Source organism: Crocodylus siamensis, chromosome 11 (genome assembly GCF_052110815.1).
Source record: "Crocodylus siamensis isolate JL-2025a chromosome 11, ASM5211081v1, whole genome shotgun sequence".
NCBI classification, from domain to species: domain Eukaryota; kingdom Metazoa; phylum Chordata; order Crocodylia; family Crocodylidae; genus Crocodylus; species Crocodylus siamensis.
In genome coordinates, this window is record NC_143405.1 from 49,592,092 (window position 1) to 49,617,484 (window position 25,393).

Below are 25,393 nucleotides of genomic sequence, written 5' to 3' on the forward strand. Positions count from 1 at the left end.
AGGGTCCAAATTGGATAAAGTTTCAGAGCTCTAAGATATCATGCCAAGATGCTTCCTTTTGCACTTTAAGTATGCAATGTGAAATATTTACAGACCTATTCTGATAGTTTAGGGCTTGTCTATACTGTGGCAATAGCTTGCCCCAGTCAATATGGCCACACATGTCCCCTACTCCCTCACACCTGTATGTATGTACCAAACCCAGAAGTATGTCAGATGAAGATGAGCTGGGGCCATTCTCATCAGCAATCCTCAAGCAAGCCAGAGATCAAGCTATCAAGAGCAGCTAGGGTTGTATTAAACTTCGCCAGCCGTTTCATTCCAACACTGTTTTGACCAATTTCGAGGTCAAAACAGCAAAATCAGAACAAAAAAAGGGCAGTTGAAATAGCCTCAAAACAAAACAAAGCTGGTCGAAACATTTTGAAAGTTGAAACATTTTGACTTCTCATCCCCAGTGCAAGATCTGGCAGGGGGCGGGAGGCAGCCCAGCTGGGCTGCTTTCCTGTGCCCCGCTAGGTCACACTGGTTTGACTCAGTTGGTTTGACTTCCCATCCTCAACAAAACTCAAAACGGCGTCAAAACAGCCTTTCTGTTTCAATGGAACAGAACAGCTGTTTCGACTCCAAGTGAAATTTGAGATGAAATACTGTTCCCTCGAACCGTCGAAACTCAAGGCAAAACCATTTTGCACAGCCCTAAAAGCAGCCATGCAAGGGTGCCCCAGAGCAATCACTAACTTATTTCTATGTCAGCTGGAGAAAGTGGGTAAGAGAACACACTGCCCTTGTAGTATGGACATGCCCTTGCATTTCCATGCAAGCTCTGGCATGCTAGAATGAGACCCTATTCAACTCCTCTGTACCACTGCTGTTCTAGAAAGCAACATGCACATCCCTTCAAAACTAACATTTTAAGACAATTAGCTCCATAGCATCCATCACTGATGTTTTGATACCACTTTTGACATTACTGCCAGCAATGTGAAAACAGGTCAGTCTCCACAGATTTGAGAGCTAGGTTTTCTAATGCAGTATGTAAAAGTACTTCTCTAAGTCAGGTAAGGGCCTTTGTTCTCAGCCTATTTTTTAATTATAACTGCTACCATGCTCATTTCTTTTGTGATAGCTGCAAATCCAGTCGGGGTTCTGGCAAGCTGATCTCTGGCAATATCAAATGTTCTAAGAACTCTTAATCGAAGGCAGTTCATGAAAGCACCCCAGGGAACGCTTTATTCTCTGTGTTTAAAAGGACATGAAAGTACAATAGTGTTCTTTATACTAGTATAAAGCAGCCAATTGATCTTGTCAGTTTAATAAATAATACAATTGCTTCCATCAGACACTGTTAATAGACTCCTGTCTGAACTAATGTTGTATTGAATTGTTCCAGTGCAGAAATTCTGTCTACCTGTATCTGCCCTGGATTAAGACTTTTATCTCCTAAAGGTAAAATGTTCAATAATAACCTCAAAAGGGCATGGGGTTCCTAACTCATTATCCCTCTTCCCATTTTACTATGGACAGTTGAAAGCATGAAAGTGTTTCTTTTTCTGGTGGGTCTGTTAGCTGGCTCCTTTCTGGTGTTTGGAGAGATTCCAATGCATTTTACATATGGTATCAGTGATGCATTTTGTATTACTGGGGATCTCAATATAAATAGTCCCAAAGTGCACAATTTGGATTCAGATTTGCAAACCCTCAAAGTTTAGGAGTGTTTGGATTCAGGTATTTTTTCTTTTCAGTTTGGTATAAAGATACGGGCAGCTGCCAAAATCACAGCTACATTTGGATTTTAAGCACCGCAGAGTTCAGGGTCTTGAGGCCCCATCTCTATTTTTTTATTTTTTTTTGATAACATGAGAAAACAATGCCATTTGTTTTATAAGGCAACACACTCACTGCTTTGAGTCTGAAGTGCAGGGTCTGAGTTTGTGCATTATCACCGGGGGAATGTGAAACAAGGCACAAAGTCTTTGGTGGAAGATACATGCAAGTAACATTAGCAGCTAGAGATTATAAAATCTTTCTTCGTCTTGGCTCCTGCTTATTTTTGTACTGTTTTTTTCTCTCTGTGCCAGAAGAAAGAGTGATTCCTGCTCCTGCAGCTGAGGTATGTGATAAACAAGAAAGAAAAAGATGCATTTATCATTGGAAATATGTTCCAAGGGCTTTCATGACCAGAATGTTATGCTTTGGAAATAGGGCTCGTTTTAGTTCCATGATACATTTGTTTCTTTAGTTTTGTTTCTTTTTTTTCTTTCGTTCTTTCTTTTCTTTCTTTTTAATAGTATCTTAATCACTGAAGTTTACACTTCTCCAATTTAAAAATCCCATCCCCTTTGAAGATTCCTGACATTGGCACTTTTATGCCCACTGACAGATCTTAGCCAGGTTATCTGTGTAATTCAGTAGAGTTCCTACATAACCCATCATAACCTGTTCTTTATAACCTGTCATGGTTCAACCTCTGTCGAGAATAATATGAACTGGCCACTCTTCCCAGTCAGATGATCTTGTTTGGGTTCGATAGTTAATTTGTTTAACAGCACTCTTACTTTTTTATGTGTAATAACTAGGACACACAATGCAAAATCCAATTTCAATCTCTGTCAGATGCTAAAAATAACAAACCTGCCCAGTTGGAAGAAATGATCTCTAGTGGTTAGGGATGAAGAGAACTGAACTCACTTCCCTGCTCAGTTCCACCTCAGACTTGCCTCTGGCAAGTTACTTAGGCTAAGGACAGACATTCAAAAAGCCTGAGCCTGAATTGATTCAATCTTTTTAGGTTAATCTAATCTGTCTAGTCTGAAGTGGTTTGCAACTGTACAGACATTCCCTCTGGGCTGAAGAAATGCAGGCACATGCCTGCAGTGGCTCAGGCTAGAAGCCGGCAGGTGCTAGAGCAGCCCTCCCATCCCTTCCACAATGCTGAGCTGAGGGGGCGTGTGGCTAGGCCCCAGCAGGATGCTCTGATTCCCTGCTTGCTGCTCAAGGGCTGGGAGGGTTGCCAGCCCCTGGCTAGCACTCTTAGGCAAAGGGGGATGTGCAGTGTATGTATCTATTGACAATACTGAGCTTTTCAATCTTCTTCTCTCTGCTTCTTCATATTGTCTGTAAACCTGATGGGTATGGGAGCCAGAAGGGAGCTGATAACACAGTGTTTATCAGCCCATCAACAAAACAAAAGCCTCTTTCATTAGTTCAAGCTCTTCTTAAACAGCTTTTTCCAAGGAAGGACCTGAGGGGCATTACCAGCTGACCAGTTGATTATCTCCAAAAAGTCCTAAGCAGGCACTGCTCTGTCTGCCTGTGCCAGTGAAATTGGAGATGCGCACACACACACACACACACACACACACACACCTCTCAGCATTAGCTAGCATACCACATGCCTAGGGTCTGTAGGGCTGGTGTCCATGCTGTGGGAGCTGGGAGGGAGGGAGGAATCCCTGGAGGGTGGGGCAGGGGGAAGCAAGGGAGACCCTTCTGTGCCTGCAGTCTCCAGAGCTCTGGCTAGGGAGAAGAGGAGTGCGGCCAGCTCTGCTCTCTTGAGCAGACAGCACAGCCCAAGGCTGCAAAGCATCTGGGGAACTCTGGTTTATGTTAAACCAGGAAGGGGTTTGGGAAAGACATTGCATAAACCGGTCTGACCCAAATCAGTTAAGTCTGATACTACATTCAACTAGGTTTATCTTAAACAAGTTTCAGCCATTTTGAAGCTGGTTTATGTGCACTGAACTTATGTTCTGTTAAAGGTTTATACCAGATTCTGATCACTTAAGCTGGTTTAGGTATAATATCTGTTCCTAGCCTTAGTGTCTCTACCTCATATCCCTCAAAGTGGGGATAATGACATTATCTGGAATGTTAAAGATATTTGAGATTGTGAAGTGCTCAAATTATGGTAATAGGGATGATTTAAATATCCAAAAGATCTATTCATATTTTAGAAAAGGCAAGGAATTTTTGGTGATATCTTTCATTAGATGAACTGTGTAATTAGGAAAGAAGTTAGATAAGGTTTTGGGCAGAAAGTGCTTTATGCTCTGACATCTTAGAGAATCATAGAGAATGAGGGTTGGAAGCGACTCCAGGAGGTCATCTAGTTCAACTGCCTGCTCAAAGCAGGACCAGCCCCAACTATATTATCCCAGCCAAGGTTTTCTCTAGCCTACAACTTCCAAGGATAGAGATTCCACAACCTCTCTGGGTAGTTTGTTCCAGTGCTTTACTACCCTCCTAGTAAGAGGGGTTTTTTCCCTAATATCCAGCCTAAACTTCCCTTACTGCACCTTGAGGCCATTGATCTTTGTTCTATTATCTGCTAACACTGAAAACAGTCCATCTCCATCCTCCTTGGCACCACTTTCAAGGAGTTGAAGGCTGCTATTAAATCCCACCTCATTTTTCTCTTCTTCAGACTAAATAAGCCCAGTTTCCTCAGCCTCTCCTCAGAAGTCATGTGCCTCAGTCCTCTAACCATTTCTGTTACCCTCCACTGGACATTCTGCAATTTGTCTACATCCTTTCTGTAGTGGGGAGCCTGAAACTGGACATAGTACTCCAGATATAGCTTCACCAGTGCCAAATAGAGGGAAATAATCACTACCCTCAATCTGCTGACAATGCTCCTCCTAATGCATCCCAGTATGCCATTAGTCTTTTTGGCAGTAAGGCATGCTGTTAACTCTTATTCAGTTTATTGTCCACTCTAACTCCTACAGCCTTTTCTGCACGGGTGATGCTTAGGCAATCGGTCCACACCCTGTACTGGTGCATGGGATTGTTCTATCCAAAGTGCAGGACCTTGCACTTGTTCTTATTGAACCTCATGAAATCTTGCCCAACCATACAACTGGTCCAATAAAAGATGTCACTGAAAACCTCCTTGACTGTAACATTATTGCCTGGACCACCATGACTAGAGCAGCCCTACTCCTACACTGGCAGACAGTCTGCTCAAATCAAGACACCAGCGGATTGGATTCTGTCAACCCAACAGGGAAAGTGAATTCCAGAGCTGAAGGTCTGCCTCCCTTATCTCAAACTCCTTGGGGGTTTTCCACTGTGAAGTGTTGCAGAAGTGATAACAGAGACTGTGCTCTTTTGAGGGGCTTCCACTTCCTAATTGGAGAGTTTCAACTTATAATACAAAGACTATTTGCAACCCAAAACTGTGGATGCATGTGTAGACTCCCAAACGATAAGTACACTCTTTTTAAAGAAGAAAGGGAATCAGTGTCGCTTTTACCTACCTGCCAGATCCAAGTTCAGGATTTTGTATTTGAAGGAGAAGAGCTAGTAATATTGCTAAAAATCTAAATCAGTGTCACAAAGGCAGCACCTTGTTCTGCCTTGAGTGCTATTGATTTCTTCAACTGTTGCATGAAAGATATAGAGCTATGGTTCTGGCAAGGTATGACGTTCCATTCATTTTCAAAACTGCTACTGTGAAGCTTTATTCTCTCTGATATTTAAAGAGGTAGGGATTATTCCTCTTCTCTGTGCTATGGGAGTTATTGTTCCTTTTCTCAAAGGGCACAGGAAGAAACCTGACTATGTAATGTGCAAGGGCTGTTCATGATCGTTGCAGAAACACCTGAGTACATGACATCTGTGTACGGTGGACTTGGCTGGTATCTCAGGGTACTAAATTCTGATATACTTTCACCCTTAAAACCATTTAATAAAGCAAGGGACCGAACTATGAGCTCAGGCATGAGACTTTTCCTCTTTCAGTCACCAAAACAAATCCAGTCCAAGTCATTCTGTTTGGTCCATGTGAAATAGTTTGTGGTCTCAGTTTGCTTTCTAGAAGACTGATTTATGCATTGCTCTCAGCCTCTCTCCAGACTTTTCTTTCTGAGCAGGTCTGTATGAACACTAAGACTGAAATTCCCTCTCTTTCTTATATAGTTCTTCCTGTCTGCTTGAGGTACAATAGCATGAGAAAGCTTAGGTACAAGTAATTTGCAGAAAAGACTTGTGTTTCCTCTCGATTTGGCACCTTTCACGTGCTTTTATTCATATAGATGCTCCCTAATGGATTTATGCACTCCCTAAGTGTGTATTATTTCTTTTCATTAGCTACCAAAGCCATTTTGTGAAAGTGTCTGCCAGAGCATAATGGTGTAGAGAAGAAGAACTGGGAAGTTGGGATTTGAATCCATGCTTACTCTTCTGTGTTCAAGCCAGGCTGTTACAGTGGCTGGTTCCCCATACACCCAATAGCATCATGTTTTAAATATATGCGTCACAAATGCACGACAGCATATTTCTATAGACAGAATAAGGTTCCTCTGTTCCCAGTTGTAAAGGAAACTTGTATAGCAAATTTTGCCCATGGTATAAGCTCAACTGCGCCCTGGTTGTTTCTCAGCTCTAGTATTAAAGGTAGCAAAGGAAAGGATTGGGCAGTAAAGAAGGGAGCACACCGAATAGTGTAAGCAAGAAAAATAGTAGCTCTCTCTGCTAATTGTGCCTAATGAACTGTCTATTGTTAATCAAAACACTGTTGTGGATTACCACAAGCAGCCAGTGGCTAGAGAAAGGAGAATTACTCTGTAATGTATTAGTATCTGTGTAGTGTAAAGGAGGGAGTAGGTGCTTTCCAGGTAGGTTTCAAATCCAGTTTCAGCCCCTGAGGATCCTATAGCCTAGAGCAGTGGTCACCAGCCAGTGGATCTTGAACTACCGGTAGATCTTGAAGCCTCTTGCGGTAGATCTTGGAGGCTCTTGGAGTCGATCTGCGAGTGAACCGTGAACATTTTTGAATGAGCCTTTTTGAACCTTTGTCTTTTTTTCCATGCTGTGAATTGTTGGGGCAGAAGGTGCTTCTCAATGTGGGGGTGAAGATTTTTTTTGGTCATTCAACACAAGAGTATATTTGAAGGGAAGACTCCATTTTGGTCAACTCCTGGAAGGTACATGCAGAGCTCTCTGTGAAGTCACAAAGTACATGAGGATCTTCTGGATCTCCTAGGATTGAATCTTTTGATTCCAATCTCTTGGAAGTTTTATCTAATGTAGTTTCTCCCTGTCTCTTTCAGGCTGCGGCACTGGCTAAGGAAAGTTATGCACAGTGGAATGATTAAATCATGCATTTTCAAATAATCAAAGGCACGTTCTTTCTGCTGTGCAGAAATCCTGTTCCTGTTACATCCATCTAGCCAGATTCAGGATTTCTTTGGGATTTTAAATTTCTTAAGAGACTCTGAAGAACAACTGAATCCGGTTAAAGCCAGTTTTGCTCTTCCATATACTCAAGGCCATCTGTAATTGCATTCATATTCTTTTTGTGTTATAGCAGATGGAAAATCACTTTGAAGCCTGATTTTATGCTCTAAAGAAAATCATTCACATCGTGACAGCATTTCAAAGTATTTCCAGCTAACATCCTTATTCTGTATGTATCACTGTCTATTACTGCACTAGTGATATCATAGGTGGGGAACAAGAATAAGTTCTTCAATTTTTGCTCAAAACCAATCTCTTCTTGACCATGCCATCCTAACTGCAAATGTTGGGGTTACAGCTTGGGATGTGTCCTCCTCCGGCCACTGTGTTCTCACAAAAACTAAAGCTAATTGGACTGTTCATGTACTTACAGTTAAACACATGCACTTCATTGCTTTGCTGAAATAAGGGTAGATTGGCACTAGCCCATGTTGGGATGGTGCCAAAGCACAACATTTACAGGGGATCTCCAGGAGATAGCATGTCTCCACCATCCTTCCCAGGGATTCAACTGAGAACCGTAAGTCCGGGTAGCATTTTCCCTGTCCCAAGTACAGGTACTCCTCACTTAACGTCATCCCAGTTAACGTTTTGTTATTACACCACTGATCTATTAAAGAACGTACTTGTTTAAAGCCGTGCAATGTTTGGTTTTAATGTTGTTTGGCCACTGCCTGCTAGTAGGTAACTCCTGTGACATAATTGGATTTGCTTAACATCGTTTTGCTTAAAGTTGCATTTCTCAAGAATGTAACTACAGTCTTAAGTGAGGAGTAGCTGTAGAGATGTTGCCCCAAGCAAAGAAGACACAGGAATGGGGGGAATCATCCTTGTACTCTTGTGCCACAGTGTACCTATTTGGGACAGTTCCAAGTGGGCCCATTATGGGACATATTCTCACTTTTTTCTGGAAACCTGTTACCTACTCACCCTAATGCCTCTGAAGAGTAAGTAGAACCCTTTATAGAGCTAGACTGATGGCCACTAGAAGACCTGAGGAAAGAGATGCATCTGTTATACTACTGAGCATGATGAACACCATGAATATTTAGCAGCTAATATTAGCAACATGAATATTTAGTGTGAGCAGCATGAATATTTAGCAGCTATAGCAAAAAGAAAATGTCTGGAAAGGTCCCTGTCTTTATCAGAGTCCATAAATTGCTGCCCCGTCCCTGTCAAGACGGTTAGGCTTAAGCTTAAATGTTCTGATTTTTGTCTTGGTCATGAGCATGCATGTCTGTATTGCTGTCTCTGCTGTGTAACTTGGGAGCAATTATTCTAGTAGAAAATACAGGAATATTCCTTGAGGAGCTCTGTATTTCTACTTATGATCATTAAATGGCACAATGACGGTGAGTTGATTAAAACAAGTGTGCACGTGTTGCGAAAAGGACTAAATCTACACAGAGGAAAGGGAAACTACAGGACTGCAGTACCATAGGATACTCTTTCAGACTGATTTTACAGCTTCAGGATACCGCCTGAGAAGAAAGAATAGTTCAGAGCAACTGCCTTCCCTTAAAGCTTATGAAATTGGGGAACAACATTGCACTTCGTAACTACTGTAAGGCAGCAGAGAAATTCCTTAGTCTACTTGAAGTGTCAGAATCAGCTTTTCAAACAGTCTGCTCTTGGCCTGAGCAGGAGAACTTGACTTGGACAAAGGACATAGAGCATACCTGAGTTGTTAATAAAGGACCCAGTTACAAGTCTTCATTTGTCATGAGATGGGGTTGTGCACAGAGGCTTTGCTTCCCAGTACACAATTCTCCATCTTAAACAGAAAGCACCCAAACAGAGCACAAGAACAAAGATTTGCCATCTCTATGGACTGCAATACCAATGAAGGTGGCTACCACCAACTTTGCAGAACTCATTGGGTTGCGTATGATCCAAAGGAGAGATTCTGTTCATCCCTACTCCGAAGGTCTGGCATTTAAAAAGAGAGAATTGTACAGGAAACTATAAGGCATCCACTCCAAGGATGAAATCTCAGGCCAGTGATGCTGGAGACAAGGGAAAAAAGGAGTGGCTACAAACAGAAAGCAGATGGGAAAGCAAGAGACAGCAATCATCAAACTCAACAGTAGGGCCAAGATACAGCATAGACAGTTGTTTTCATTGGAATTCACCTCGTGAGATAAATTTGTCAACTTTACTTTAGATCTGGATTTTCTCAGCTGACAAATTAAAAAAAAAAGATCAAATGCAGTGAAGATTCAATCTCCAAGCCCAGCATTCAGAACATTAGAACAACTTTTCGCTTTCCACATGAGCAAGATTAAATTATCATGCCAGTCACCCTCCAGTTTAAAATGCTACTGCTGAATTCAGTCTGACTGTTATTCTCTTTTGCTGCATTTAATGTGGGTCCTTTTAAAGAACGGGATGCAATGATGCTATGGGAAAAAATCTTCATAGATAGAAATATCTGAAGGGTCATTTTTCATGTAGAGTCTGCTTTTTCCCTTCCGAGAGAGAGCAAACTACATGTGGGAGTCTCACTCCCAACCAGAAGCCAGTACCTGGTTTATGTGTGAAGTGCTGTTTCCCCTGTTAAACCTCATCCAGGTAGAGTTTTACAACTTCCCTTTCGCTTGTACAGCCCTTATTTAAACCTAGCATTTCTATCACCAGTCAAAGGAACAAGGCAAAACATTTAATGGTCTGTTTGACAAATGTTCATTATTAAGAGCTGTAAGGCCTTTAGCAATAAAGAGTAGACTGACTTAGTGTAAATAACAGATTATGTTGTTCCATATTGATTTTCTTTTTCTCTGTCCGTGACTCCCCATGTGAAATGTGCTTCTTTTACAAGTCAAAGGGTGATTTTTCAGCCTGCCAGCACTCCAGGCTGGGGGTCTGAGAAGAATGCTTTTATTTGCTGCCTCCATCATCTCTGTAAATAAATCTCACAATTAAGACATAGTTGATCATTTGGTGATTGGTAAAGCAGGATAAAAACCTGCTTGTGGGCTCTATACAGCTAATCCCACTTTAAAGAACCTGCTGTGAGGTATTTCCAGTAGGACTGTGCAAAGCTTCGGTCTCTGATTTGATTTGGCAGACATTCGGTGGCTGAATCTCCAAATCCAAATCGAATCAGATGACTCTTTAATCTCTCTGAATTGACTTGGACAGATTCAGTGATTTGGACGTTGAGACAGCTTTTAAATTAAGTCCATCTGGTCTACTTCTGGGCTTGCTGCCGAGCATGCTGGAGACCCCCCCGGCACTGCTGTGGGATGCTCCATGCACCCCAGCACTGCAGCGATCTTGAGCCATGCTGCTACCTCAAGGTATGTAGAAAAAACTTTTAAAGCTGTGTCTGTGTCCAAATCACTGATGCATCAAATCATCAGATTCAGATTTGGCCAAATCGAATTGGGGACAGTGATTTGAATGAATGGATTAAATCGCTGCCCCTGATTCAGGCTGAATCCGAATCGAATGGGGCCTGTTTTGCACAACCCCCTAATTTCTAGTTCCTGTTACTTTTTCGTGCCTTTCTTGAGCCTGCTCACCCCGTTTTGTTGTGTGAGACCTACGAACCCAAACAGCTCCCTAGGGACAAGAGTGCAGAGCATTTATGTTCTTCATGCCAGGTTCCTCCTGTGTGAATCAGACAGTAACAGCAGTGATGGTGTGTATATAGAGTTGACAAATAACAGAGAGTAGCACCACCCTGCCCTTGAATGCAGGGGAGCTGGAAATTAAAACATCTGAACAGCTTTGTCTGAACCTTCTTGCAAGCAGCTCTGATCAGCCGATTCTACCATTGAACAGATGCATGCAGATACCGCTCTTCCTCCTGTACTCAGCAGACATAGGTAGATGTTCAGGGTTTTTTTTAAATCATTCTCATTGGGAATTTTCCTCTTTGAAACCTGCCAAGTGATGCTGTCTCCACTGAATCCTCTGACTGTTTATCTGAGAACCTATGACCTAGTTAAACATCAAAGATGCTTTCCCTTAGTTTGGAGGGCCAGAGGTGTAAAGAAAGTTAAAGGCTAAGTACAGACAGTTAAAAAGCCTGAGGCTGAATCGATTCAATCTTTGCACGTCCGTCTAAGCTGTATAGACTGAACCAGTAAGCAAGTGCACAGACATTCACTTTTAATTCTGGAAATGCAGCCAAGTGGCCCAGGCCAGAAGCTGGAGGGCGCTACAGTGCACCTCCTGCTGGGCTGGAGTAGACAGCTTGGGCCAAAGCTAATCCACCCACCCTGCAAGGGGCTTTGTGGGGAAGGTGCAAAGCATCCTGGCATGCCGGGGGGGCTGAGAGTTGACTCGAATCTGGAGGAGATCTAGGACAGAAATTCAATAAACAGATTTAACTTAAATCAGTTAATTCTGATACTACATCCATCCAGATTTATTGCAGACTGGTTTCAGCCATTATGAAAGTGGTTTATGTGCACTGAACTTCTGTTTTGTTACAGATTTGAACATGTTTTTGATCACTTATACTGGTTTATTTGTAACTGCTGTCAGCCCGCTTCATAAGCTTAAAATAGCATTGCCTCAGGTGGCATTGTACAGCCATTGTACATTGGAAATGAATGCATCAAAAATGTGAGTGAGGAGTTTTAGAGTTTTTATAAGACATTACATTTTTTTTTTAATTAATATAAAGGGTGCATATTCCCTAATGGAACATAGATTTAAAAACATCCAAGTGACAGAGAATCCTGCTTTTTTTTTTTTTACTTCAAAACAAAAGCTTTTTTAAAAAGAGCGTTTCTCATACTACATCGGATTCCACCTTTTTTTCTTTTTTCAAATCAAACGTTCTCTCACTCTCTAATTTTCCATATTTGAAAAATCTTTTCCTTGATTATAACTGTTGAATGAGTCTCAATAACTATTTATCCTTAGGACCTCTGTGAGGAGGAAAGTTTACCAAGAAGAAAATGGTAATGGCAAGACCTGGACTGAGAGCGCGCCAGTGAGGTACAACATGTTGAGGTTTTAGGCCACAGAGCAGGATCTGATGCTGTTGCTGTTAGTAGTACTCCGAATACGGCAGTTCCTGCCCAAGCTTATGAAAACGTTCAGTCCTTTCCTCTCCAATCTTCTGCTTTAAGCTACTACTAAGAGAGACCGAACTTGGCTGACTGTCATCGAGCTCTGATGTCACCACTGAAGTTGAGTAAAATAATGTGCACCATCATGGTCTATTTTCAGCGTGTGCAAAGTTCATTCTTTACAAAATATTGGGCCAGTCAAAATGCAAAATAATAAGGTAGGATGAAAGGAAGCACCTTGCCTTTTTCCACGTTCTTCCTTCTAAGACTACAAAAGCACTTTGCAAACAACTGTGAAGTTACATCTCTCAGCACCCCTGAGAGCCAGATCAGCGTTATTTTTCCTGAGGGACAGATCATTTAGGGTTCAGATGTTCAGAAGTGCCCAAATCTAGACACTTGTACCTTGACTTTCAGAGGTGCTAGTACCCAGATGTAGTCTGTAAGAGCCGTACCTGTGTTGTTCAGAATATCCAGCACCCTCTTTTGAAAACGTTGCTCAAAGTGACTTGCCCACAGTGAATCGGGAGTAGCAATAGAAATAGACCTTGAATCTTTTAACATCCAGTCCTGATGCTTGAACAAAAAAACTATTTTCCTTTGAACATCTTCTGAAGAGAATGGAAAACTCAAGTAATAATGCCTGGTTCTTGTGATGGAGGTGTTAGTAGAAACAAACTCAGAAATGGCCCTTCTTAGTGGTTGTAGGGAGATTTCTGGAGTCTATCGGTTCAATTTTAGTCCTTTATCATGAAGACCATTAACCTTCATCTTGCAGCAATTCTTGCTTCAGAGTTGGGAGAGTGGAGAAGATAAGAAGTGGTATGATGAATAAAGCCTAACACAGGCTGTTGCTTTGTCTTCTGTTCAGGTTAGAGACATGGAGGAAGAAAGAAAACGAAAGGGCTAATAACGCAAAGGAAACGTGAACAGCGATGGAGTTCCAAAACCAGCAGTATCTCTGGTATCAAACAAGCCAGTCACTGCACCCGACCAGCCACTTCCCCATGCTGTAAGGCTCATTATGGGTAATAATGAGTTATATGTGCATGCAAATGTTAACAAGGAGAAATCCTGTTTTGTCCAAGCACAGAGGCATCTGGGTCCTAAGTTTCATTTTAATTGGGAAGGGAGCAGGGGAAGCTGCTGTAGAAGAACTGGAGGTGAAACAGAAGCATTGTCAAGTGGTAGAAAATGGTTTCACTGGAGAATCTCTTGCCGAACTGAGATATTGCTGTCCCCTTCCCCCCCCCTCCCCCCCCTCCCCATTATTAAAGCTATATTGCAGTTTCACACACCTCCCAATCTCAGTAATGTTCACATTCAGGTTTTGGTTTGACAGAAGCGTCCACTAAAATACTCAGATCTGAACACTGCGCATCTCAGATCTGAATAATGTTCCTGTTTGGATCCATCTCTGCTGTTGGACTATGCCCCTCAAGTTCAAAATCATGTCAAACCTTTCCTAGAAAGACATGAAGGTAAATTTCTTCATGGAACAAAATATTTCCATTTATTTTTTTTTCCCCCTTTGGGCTTTGCTTCTCCTATCAAACTGCCTCTCTTCTCCCTTGCTGCTTGTGATCGTGTACAACACCCAAGCACAGAAATAAAGCTGCAGTCATTCTCAGTCACCACTGGACTGTCAGTTCACCCAGTTCATTTTTTCCCATTGCACTGGGTGGGGTGGTAACTTAGTTGCATACAGAAACAGGCTCTTTCTTTTTTTAGTATTATCAACTATATTAAGCTATTCATCAGGCTGCCAGTTTGGCCCATTACTAAGGAAAATAAGTGGTTTCTCTTCTGCTGTGGAGAATTGTAAGTTATGAAGTACTTATGTGAGGTCTGCTCTTGATTCAGCCATTCATTGTAGCAATCCCTGCTTTGTGTATGATATCCTGAAACAAGCCAGTTAAAGCAGCAATATAGTGAGCATTAGGGACAAATTCCCCTTTCATAATGCTGCTTTAAAAATAAAAACACGGCTGTACTCTGAGCCTATAAACAGCATCAGTTGCCCTGAGATGGGAACAACACACAATTACCATCCCAAGATGCTGGATCACAGACATACAGCATTATCGTTCCACTCGGCTTCTTAATTTGGTTCAATCAGCATATTGAAATATACAGATGAATTCTGTTTTGCCAAATGTTGCAGGGACAGGACTCTTGAATGCAGCTGTATTTTAATAATCTGTCGGTCGCGTGAAGACAGCTTGTGACAGACAGAGCAGAGAGCAACGAGTTGGCCAATGAAAACACAGCTGGTAGCTCTCATTTGAAGGGTATTACCCTTTCTGCTGCCTCTATAAAGATTAAATGAAATCTTCTGGATTCAAGGCTCATCTCACCTTGTTCAGGACAAGTTTCAGCAACAGTCCCTGGGTTTTTCCCCCTTACCTCATCCCTTGTGGTTTTGGCAGGGAAGTCACGCTAATGGAAATGTACTGAAATGGAATGCAAAGCCTTCTGAAACTTGCCTGGGTCTTTTGTATGCACAAAATGCGGGCCAGGACTATGCAAAAAAAAGGTTGCTCTCATTTTCAAATCTTGGTGTGGGGGGTGAGGGAAAAAACCTGCTTTGATTTATGTTCTCTCTTCAAACCCAGGTGAACTTTGCAATTTTGCATGGTATGGACACGGAAAGAGGGAGATCTCCCATCTGTAACTGCGTTTTACTTTAAGCGTTTGCCTTTTTTCAGAACCCATGGCTCAAAAAATGTTGAGCATCTACAAAATGACATTACTAAATTTACTAGCTCTCCTCTCTGCTCCATTCTCTTGCCTAATTTTTTGCTGTTTGAAAGCCAAAAGGCAACATGAGAAGGAACTTTTTGCCACCTCCAAAAAAGTCATTGAGTTGGTATATGTGGGAAGGGCTTCTGTTCTAAAGATAGCCTTCAGCATGTGGGTTGCGTATGAGGGCTGATTTTAGAATAGAGTAAGTCCCGGCAGAGTTGAGGGTCTGTCTCCAGTTCTGTAATTACGGTACAAAGTTTGGATTTGGAGTTTTTTATTGCTTGCGTGTCACAGTCCTTTTCAAATGACCACTGGCAGATGCATTGGTAGAATAAGTTTCCTAGATTAACTACCAAAAAAAAATAAAACCAGCCGTGATTCTTTTTATGAGCATCTGTTATTTCCACAGTTTGGCTCTTTTATAATTAAGTTTTATTTCTGCCATCATGATGTACTGTACTTTCCAATTAAAATGAAGCAGCTCCATGCTCCAACTAGCTTACAATCTAAAAGCCACATCCTGGAAGCCTGTAATCTCTTTTGAATGAATAAAACTTTTCATGTAAGGGTGACCTACTAGGGCTGAGTGAAGCTTTGGTCCCTGATTTGATTCAGTGGAGATTTGGCCCAATTCAGTGGCCAAATCTCTGAATCCGAATTGAATCAGAGGACCCTTTAATCTCTCTGAATCGATTCAAAAAGAGTCAGGACTCAGACATTAATACAGCAGGGCTGTGTGAAGCTTCAGGTGCTGATTCAATTTGCAGGAGATTCGGCCTGATTTTTAGTATCTGAATCGAATCAGGAAACCAATAAAAAGGTCCAAATTGATTCGAAGCTCTCCGAGAGCTTCGATGATTCAGGCAGTCCCCATCCCCTGCCTGCTCCCCCAGCCCCACTCTGCCCCCCATGGCTGCCCCTGTCACCCCAACTCTTAGTTGTTTAAAAAAAAGCCCTGATTCACCAGGTGCTGATGGGTGGGGGGTGATCTCTGCTGCCCCACACTGCACAGGGGGCTCTGCACAAGGCCGCAGACACCCCCCCACAGCCTGAGCCCCACCCATGGCTGCCCTGCCCACCCCAACTTCAGCCCTTTAAAAAAAAATCCACAAACTCACCAGCTCCTGCAGCAGCCTCAGGGCTTCAGGAAGAGCCCCCCATGCAGCATGGGACAATGAGGGGGCAGTAGGGATTGCCCCCCTGCTGGACAGGAAGCAGTGTGTCCAGGGGTGTTTTTATTGTTTTTTGTCTTAAAGGGCTGAAGCTGGGGCAGGCAGGACAGCCATGGGGGGCTGGGACAGTGTGGGGGGGATTGTGGGGCTCATGCAGAGCCTCCCACGCAGCTTTGGGCAGTGGGGGCAGCGGGGATCACCCCCCCTTTGCCCAGCAGCACCCTGTGAGTGGGGCTTTTTTTTTCCTCAAGTACCAGGAGCTGGGGCTGGCAGGGCAGCCACTGTTGGGGCTGGGAGAGTGGACAGGGCACAGGCCTACGTAATTCGGAGATTCAGCAGCAGCCAAATCTCCGAGTCAGATTCGGCCAAATTGATTTGGGACAGTGATTTGAATCACCGAGTTGAATCGCTGTCCCCTGAATTGGCCGAATCTGAATCCAAAACGAATACTAGCCACCTCATGCGGACCTAAAACACAGCTTTAAATGTTTTTCTATATACCTCTAAGTAGCAGGCGGGTTGTGAACACTGCAATGCTGGGGCGCATGGAGCGTCCCACAGGGGCGTGGGGGGTTCCCCAGTGCACTTGGCAGCAGACCTAGAAGTGGACCAAAACACTTCCAGTCCACTTCTGGATCTGCTGGGGAGTGCACAGGGGCCCCCCTGAGCCCTCCCCCTGGCTCGCTGACTGGTGCCTCCTGGGTCTGGGGGGGCACCCACGGTCCCCCTGTGGCCAATCGCCAAACCAGAGGGGATGCAGGGGGAGGACACAGGGTGGGGGGGGCCTGCGCACTCCCTGGTGCACCCGGAAGTGGACCGGAAGTACTTCCAGTCCATTTACAGGTTCGTCACCAAGCACGTGGAGGCCCCGTTCCTCCGCCCGCACCCCTGTGGGATGCTCTATGCACCCCAGCATCGCAGTGATCACAAGGCTTTACTGGTACTTTGAGGTATGTTGAAAAAACATTTAAAGCCACGTCTACATCCTAACTGCTGATTCTCTGAATCAGCATCGAATCTTCAGATTTGGATTTGGCCAAATTGAATCGGGGACAGTGATCTGAATCAATGAATTGAATCACTGTCCCTGATTCCGGCTGAGTCTGAATCCAAATTGAATAGGGCCCATTTCACATACCCTTACTACCCACTTAAGTGAGGCTTCATGGGCCCAGACTTTCAGTGATGCAAAATTCTCCCTTAATAATTGATTTGCTAATCTGCTGCATTTCCAAATATAAATAAATAAATAAATCCCTAATAAGCTTATATATTAACAATAATAGCAAAAAAACTCTTTCATTCCTCAAAGGTAAAAGCAGTCAGACTTTCATTACTGCTGATATTTTGGCCTAAAGGCACCCTTTTTGCGATGCCAAAATGTAATAATTAAAGAGAGGGAGCCAACATCAATCTCCATTTATTGGCGTTTCTTACCTTTTTTACTCCGATACACCTGGAGGGTTATAACTGACAAAAATTTAAAAACAGGTTTGCTGTGCACCATTTATGCTTTTTTTTTAACATTTTCATTGCACTCCGTTTCTAGTATAAATAGTTCAGTTTCATTTTCTGGCTGTTATGCAAAACAGTACAGTGCTTTTTGTGCTCAACCTTTGTAAAGAATTCTCTGCAGTTTCATTTCCACTCTGCACCTTTTGCCTTTGCTTTCCATCAGCATACGCATGATGCAGTGTTACTCATGAATACTCAAGACAAGTGCATTTAAACTTTGGACACTGCAGACAACTGGCAAAATCTCCCATAAGAACCTTGATGCAGGGACAATTCAACTAGATAAAGGTCTAACTGAGCTCTTCACAAGTAGGATGATGCAAATGTCTGCAAATAGTTTGTGGAAACAACCCCGAGGGCGATATCAAATCAATGAACACAATGTGTGTGGTACATTTCTGTTCAGCTGGGTCACTGTTTGACACAGCAGTTAAGAGTTCTGCAAACTCCTACCCAGCTTCCTGGCATAGAGGCAGTTTTATGAGCCATGCCACAAGCTGACTCCATCCGTCACAGATACGATCACACATGCAACTACTTGGTCTAGATGTGATGAGAAAAAAATCATTTAAAGTCCAAATCCATCAATAAATCTTACAATAGCCTCATTTTTTGTAGGAAGATTGCCTTAGGCAAGATCTCTCTGCTCCAGAGAGTGTAATGTTTACAACCACCCCCTCCCCCCCAGTCCTATTTATCTGCTGCAAAGGCTTCCTGAAACTTCCTCCTGTGTACAAGTGTTATAACCAAAGAACAGAAACTTTGCAGTGGGACTCTTGTGACTAGCCATAGTCCAGTGGCACATCGAGCACCCCAGATTTGCAGTACATTGTTTGCCATCAGTTCATACAGAAATAAACACCCCCACTTCACCACAAAATGCCTGGGGTAAGTTTGAGTAAGAAATAACATTTGGGAGAATCGTGATCTGCTTGTAAATTATCCTCAAACTCTAAATGAGGTTAAATGTGCCAAATAAATTATTCCTAAGGAATCATTCATTTAGCTCTATCTGAAGGGAGCTAAGGGAAGGGAATAATTACTCTGAAGAATGAAAGGTGCTGACAAATTAATCATGAAATAACTACTACTAATATTGAAGTCCTGCATATCCCTTTTTGGGCCAAAAGCCAACTGAGAGTGGTCCTTTCTAGCCAATGCAACTGTCTCTATGATAAAGGCTCGTTGAATGTAAGCCAACCAATCAGAAGCTTAATGTTATCAGTGGAAAAATATATCGGCACTTAAGGTTTTGTTCTGACTGATTTAGTTATATATCTTTTGGTGCCATTTCTCAGGCTATGGACTGATTGGCTGATCTGTATTAGCAGGCCATTTAGATGGATTATAATTATAACTATGGGTTGTCAGTAGACAAAGATTTTTTGGCTAAACCATTAATGCTGGGTGGTATGGCAGTTCTTTGACATGGGAAATGAAAGCTTCAATGAAATGCTGGAGTTTGGATTTGGGGATTCCTTTTAGGCTTGGTTTGTAACTGATGATGGTGATTCTCTTGTTGGTTTTGCTTCTTATGTTCATATGTAACTGCTTGGCCTCTTCCTGGCTTATTTCACAGGCTCCAAGAGGATAGCGTATATAATTCAGTGTTGATTAATGTAGCTTTCCTTAATATACGTAAGTGTCATATATCCATGTCTCTGATATTGGCTGCAACCTATACCAGCAATGTCTTTAATCACTACCAGCACTGGGTAGTGCTTTCAGCCAGGTGGGGGTTGACTCAGCAGTAAAAACACCTGAGCCCAGCTGAACCTAGTTTTCCCATCGGTGTTGGCATCCATGGTAGCATTCTGCTTTTTGGGAATACCAAGAACAGCTGTAGTGCAGGCAAATCTTCATGATAGAAAGCTCATGCAAGTCTCATTCTGTAAGATCCTTCCCCTTACTGACCCTACACAGCCCTACTCCCTCAGGGCAAGAAAGTAGACTTCTTTCATTTGAAGAAAGCAACATCCATAAGTCCAGGTATTTTTTATTGCTCTTTAAAGAAAAGAGTAGACTGATTTCCATTTTCAATCATTATAAACGTCAGATAAAAGAAGATTAATCAATCAGTATGCTTCCTTAATAAGGATAGGCGAAGCAACAGTATTAAATGATGGAGAACTACTGTAGTTAGGGATCTATGTTCACCTGAAAGAGAACGCTGTCAAAATTGTGTAAGTTATACTCCCATACACATTGTATGTCATTTTTCCCAAAAGAGTGGGCTAAATTCAGAGGTGATGTTGAAAGTCTACCCTTAACCTTGGAAGCGAGATTAGATCCCTTACTGATAAAGAACACAGTAGAGCAACTGAAATAGTAAGTTTAAGGTATATGACAGGCAGTGGGTTGAAAGGAGTCTAAACTGATTAAACAGAAATATCAAGGAGTCACAAGAAGATATAAAAAGTAGAGCTGTGCGAGGTTTCGGACCTTGCTTCGGATCTGGAGAAGCTTCGGACACTTTGGCGTCCAAAGCAGCATATCTGGATCGAAACACTGGCTTCGTTAGGCTTTCTGAAGCGCTTCAGAGCTTCCAAAGTGCTTTGGAAAAGCTTTGGAGCCGCTTTGGAGATCCAGCCATAGGGTATAATGGGGAAATCAACGAAATATCTATAACTTAGTAGTTTTTTGTTTGATTTCATTTTGTCATTGATTTTCCCATTATACCCAATGGCCGGATCTCTGAGGCAGCTCTGAAGCTTTGGAGCCACTCTGGCCAGATCGAAGTGGAAACCCTGTCCGGAGCTCCGGATTGAATCACTGGCATCCAAAGCGGCTGAATCTGAAGCCAGATTGAATATCTGCCTACTTGCACAGCCCTAATAAGAAGCTGTAAGTTAAAAACCAGGGTTGGTTACTTAGCTTTCCAAGGACATAAAAAAGTGGTAATTAAACTTTTCCTACTATGTTCCTATTTTCTGAACTCTTGATCATACTTGGGTATCCTTAAAATCAGTTGTTCCTTTTCCAGATACTGTATGTAACATATTCTCCTTTACAAACTGCATCTGAAAGTAGATCTTGTTCAGGGGGTGGCATTTATTTGGGTTGGAGGGCCACTTAAGGAATTTTGGTGAGCTGTTGTGGCTTGGGTCTCTAGATCCGAACTTACCATTTTCTGAGAACTTCTTGAATGTCATGTTTCCTGCTTGCATGAAGCCTCCCATGCAGTCCCCGATCCAAGTTAGTCCACATAACCTGATGCAGCCCAGAGGACAACATGGACTTCTCCAGAGAGTGCGCTTGCATAAATGTTGGCTATTCAGTGCACTTGAAAACCTCCCAGTTCCATTGTAGCTCAGTCTTCCTTCATGCACAATTTACTTGGCTTCCCAGGCTGTACATAAATATCAGAAGACATTTCTGAAGTCTCATGATCTTTGTAGAAGAATGAATAGCTGGGGTTTTCTTGGGAGCAGTGATGCCAGCAGCACCACCTTCTTGGTATTTGGTGACTTTTTTGGATCAGGAAGACCAATGGGATGAGCGCTGAATTCAAGCTGAGCTACCATATAAGCACTTGAGTTGTTTCTGTAGGTCCCACCTTCAAAGAAGCTCCATTCACAGCTCACTTTTTATGAGTGGCTGTTTTAAGCCATCTCCCCACCCTCAAATGCTGCTGCTATTTTCCAAGATGCTAGGGGTTGGCTGGGAATCCCTCTGGAACTCAATAGTATTACACTTTAATCAAGAGACGAATAATAGGACTGTGCGAAATTTCACTGGCTGTTTCATTTTGACACTGTTTCGACTCATTTCGAGATCAAAATGGAAAAATCAAAATGAAACAAAAGGTTTCAAAACAGCCTCAAAACAAAACAAGGCTAGTCAAAACTTTTCGACCATAGTGCTGGTCCCATCCCAGTGCTAGATCGGGCTGGGGATGGGGAGTCAGTCCACCTGGGCTGACTTCCCATCCCCAGCGTTAGATTGGGTGAGGGACCAGCCCAGCTGAAATTCAAATGAAATTCTATACAAAACACTGTTCTGTCCAGACCTCGAAACTGAAGTCGGAACAGAACAGTGCCATCTTGCACAGCCCTAATGAATAATTGCTCTGGACTACATGCTTCTGCAGCTTCTTCAACTTGTTGCTGGTTTTTGGAGAGGAAGCGCCCTTTGATTAGGTTCTCTTGTAGAGCCCTTCCTAGGGATAGCATTACTGGAATGAGAAGGAATATAGTCTGTTTTTTGGAAAGCAAAATGTAAAAAAAAAAAAAGATCTTTTTTTCAGAGACATGGCCTCAAGCTGGCTTTTTCATGGAGGGGCTAGGCTGTGCTACAAAATAGCTGCCAGCTCCTTGGCCAGTGAGCTAAGAGTGACTGTGAAAGGTTTAACACTGGACTCTACCTCTCCTGCCTACTAGTTCAGAGAAGCCAGCAGCCATCTTGCAACAGCATTTTCATGCTTCTGCTCTGGCAATGCGGGGTAGGACAGCTTCACTGCTTAAGACATGCATCCCAATTTTGGAGAGCTGATTTTCTTTTTGGGCGGTGGGGGGAAGGTGCATGTGGTGTATGAGTAAACACAATAGTCATGAATATGGCTTGCCTCATTACCAGGTGTGGGTGCATCCAATTACATACGAGTAAGCAGGGTTTATTCCCTTGTTGGGTGGTTTAGGTTCATCAGGGCAGCTCTACAGATAAGTCCTGTGTGTCATCTTCCCTATGTGGAAAAAAAAAGTGATATTTGCATCCTCCGAGGAGGAAGGTGCTTATACCTTGCCATTCCTGCCCCTCTCCTCCCTCCCACGCACGGCAAAAGCAGGGACAGTGCCACAATGTATATTGAGTAATGCTACAGGGGAGGGGATTCTAGGATCCTCAACTCAAATGCAAACTGAGGACTGAAATCCAGTCCTTCTGGAAAGGAGAGGCCTTTGGGAAGGATTGTTGCACCCTGCTGCTGTTTACTTATGTCTGGAATCACACCAGGCGTTCAACACCCCTTTAAAAAAAAACAAAAAAACCCAACCCCTCAGACTATCTCCCCCGCCCCCAATTTTCAAACGGGAGAACTGAATAAGTGTGGGGGTCTCACCAAAAGAAGTTTCTCATCAGTCCAGAGAAATGACAAGGGATATGCAGTAAGGAATAGGGAAGGAAAGCCTCAGATCTCAACATACCATTGCAATGGTTCTGAACATGCCATTCGAACTCTCGTCATCTCTGCTGATAGCACAGACCACAGTAGTATCAACCCCACGCTGTTAAGCTCTGCTTTTTGGTGGAAACTGAAATCCCATAACCAATACTTTTCAATTAGGGTTCAGTTTCTTATAGGAGTTATGCTTCCCCTGAATGGAAATTTCTACCTCAATGTTGTTTTTTGGCTTCTTGACTCAAGTGCATCATCTTGACTCTCATTTTCTCCTTGGTTTATAATCACCCCCCCACCTTTTATTTGAGATTGATTTGATTTGCCACATGATGTTACAGACTAGCTTGGGGCCTCATGGCTGATTCAGACCTGGGTATAAAGCCACTTTTACCAAGGGTGATGCCAGCCTTCTTAAAGGAGGCAAAGTAAGCAGCCAACTCCAAGAGACAAGTGTGTAGCCAATAAGACTGATACTTAGCAATGGGTAAGTTGAAGTTTTCTGTCTTTGCTACCCCATGCTGAATAATCACCCTTGTCCCTCCTAGTCCCATCACCAATTTTGCATCCCAATTCCCAAACCTTCTCTGCTGCTGGCCTTAGTCTAATCCCCTTATTCTCTTGGTAAAGCTTTATAAAGCATTATCCCTGCAGGTAAAAGTCCAGGGAAGGAAAAAATGGTATTTTGCTGGTTTATGAAAAATACCAGCACAGAAAGCTGCAACTGCCAGCAAGGATGACAAATGTTTGCACACTGTACAGAGCAGTTATTTACCAATTTACCAGTTGTTTCATGGGGATGCTTATGAAGACAAAAGTCATACAGAAGGCAAGGAAGAGTAGTACCACTTTACTCATGGAAGAAGTGGTCATTTAATCTATCGCTACGCATAGGAAGTTGTGATGTTCAGAACCCAAGTAAGGAACCACTGCCCCCTTGAACTGCCTGCTTCTCCAGAGAGAACAGACTTTTAGGGTAACTATGAGTCATCCTGATTGGTTGGAAATGCAGGGAGGGCTGAGGGAAAGGTATGTTGGGTAGGGGTGTTGCAGAGAATAATAGAGCAAAGGTGGTTAAGAAGTCCAGAATGAAGAAGACGCCTTCCAAAACATTGCCAAGGTGTGTAGTGGTAGGTCATGTTTGTGTGCTGTCTTATCCAAATCTTTGCCTTGAATGAGTAAAAAAACAGTAGTATGACAACCTGGATAAAACAAAGGGTCTGCTTTTTTGGCTTGAATGTGTAGAGGTATTTGAGAAGCTTACACTTTTGTGTTGGAAGAAGCTATTGTTTAATAACCATGTTCAGCTATTAGTCTGATTTAGCTAAGACTGCCTGTGTTACGCAAGATTCCTTCCTGGGCAAACAGAATTGCTACAGGATTAGCTTTTAGGATATAAACAAACAAACAAATTATAGCAAGTTCAAAGGGGGAATACAGTCTCATGCATGATAATTCTCTGCTTCTAATTCATGGTAAGTGAACACTATACAGGGATAGTAATTACCATGGCTTAGCTTGCCCTCATAGTGGGGGAAGAGCAGGCACACTGAGTGTTACCATGAAGCAGTTGTTGTGCCCCATTTTAAGTCACTATAATTTGTTCATTTGTCCATACCCTAAATACTAATCTTGTGGGTGAGTCGCCACCCTTTTTTAACTCCCTGGAGCTTGCTTGTTTGTCCATATCATTATATACCTTAATATTCATCACCTTGAGGTGACCCTGTCTTCTGTTTTCCTTTCCAGAAGATGTACCATAGCAGACCTCAGCCTTCCAGCCTCCTCAGCCTCCTCTGCCCCTCCTATCAGCAGCCCAAACAGAAAGCAAAGATCCTTCAAACTCTACCCCACAATATGTATGCTCCCCTGGGGAGCCTACAGCTGGCTGTCCCACTTCCTGGAGAACACCCACAAGCCTGGGGTAACGGTGCCACCACCTGGGCACTGGTCTCTGGTAGGGCTCTGTGCAGCCCAGGGCATATAGACTCTGCAAGCCTTGGGGGTGCTTTGCCCACAGTACTATTTCTCAGTGCTTCTGTCAGCCCAAAGCATCCCTAGAATAGCATCAGGTAACTGAGGGAAAATTAAAAGACAAACTTTGCTGGCCAACTTGGGAGTGAAAGTCTTTCTCTCTCTGTACCCACAGTAGCTCAACAAGGCACCCTGTAACCCAATACCTTTATTGTTCCAGGGCAGGGGTGGGGGTTGAGACGACGAAGTCAGAATACACTTTGAGCAAACATAAGCGCGTAAATCTTATACAATCTTGGACTTGGCGAGTGATGCTTTTAAACTGTGACTGGGCTCCACATAATTCCTAACTCCTGGGTAGTTCCCAGGTTTTGTTTTGTTTTTTTTACTTGCAGTGAATCTCCAGACAGGAGCCTGGAGTATTTGCTTGCTGTGTTCGGAAGGAAGAGAGTGCATCCCTCCCCTCTAGCAATTTAGCTGGCCAGGTCACCTGATTGACCAGCCTGAACCAAGAAAAAAATCAGGAGATAGAGGGGTCACCTGGTTTGGCCCAAGTGAGGGGCAGAGAGAGGGGGATTTCTTTACAGTGGGTAACAAGAGAA

General features: G+C 43.0%; 1 long non-coding RNA gene across 2 annotated transcripts; it reads left to right on the plus strand.

Annotated features, from left to right (window-relative positions):
• Positions 1 to 1,985: 1,985 nt before the first annotated feature.
• LOC149855843 (uncharacterized) lies at positions 1,986 to 25,393 on the plus strand. Of its 2 annotated transcripts, none has more exons than XR_016438568.1 (3): positions 1,986 to 2,113; positions 13,144 to 13,300; positions 24,567 to 25,393. It is a non-coding gene; the product is annotated as an uncharacterized LOC149855843 (long non-coding RNA). The 2 variants fall into 2 exon arrangements; XR_016438569.1 differs by having other exon boundaries at positions 13,144 to 13,284.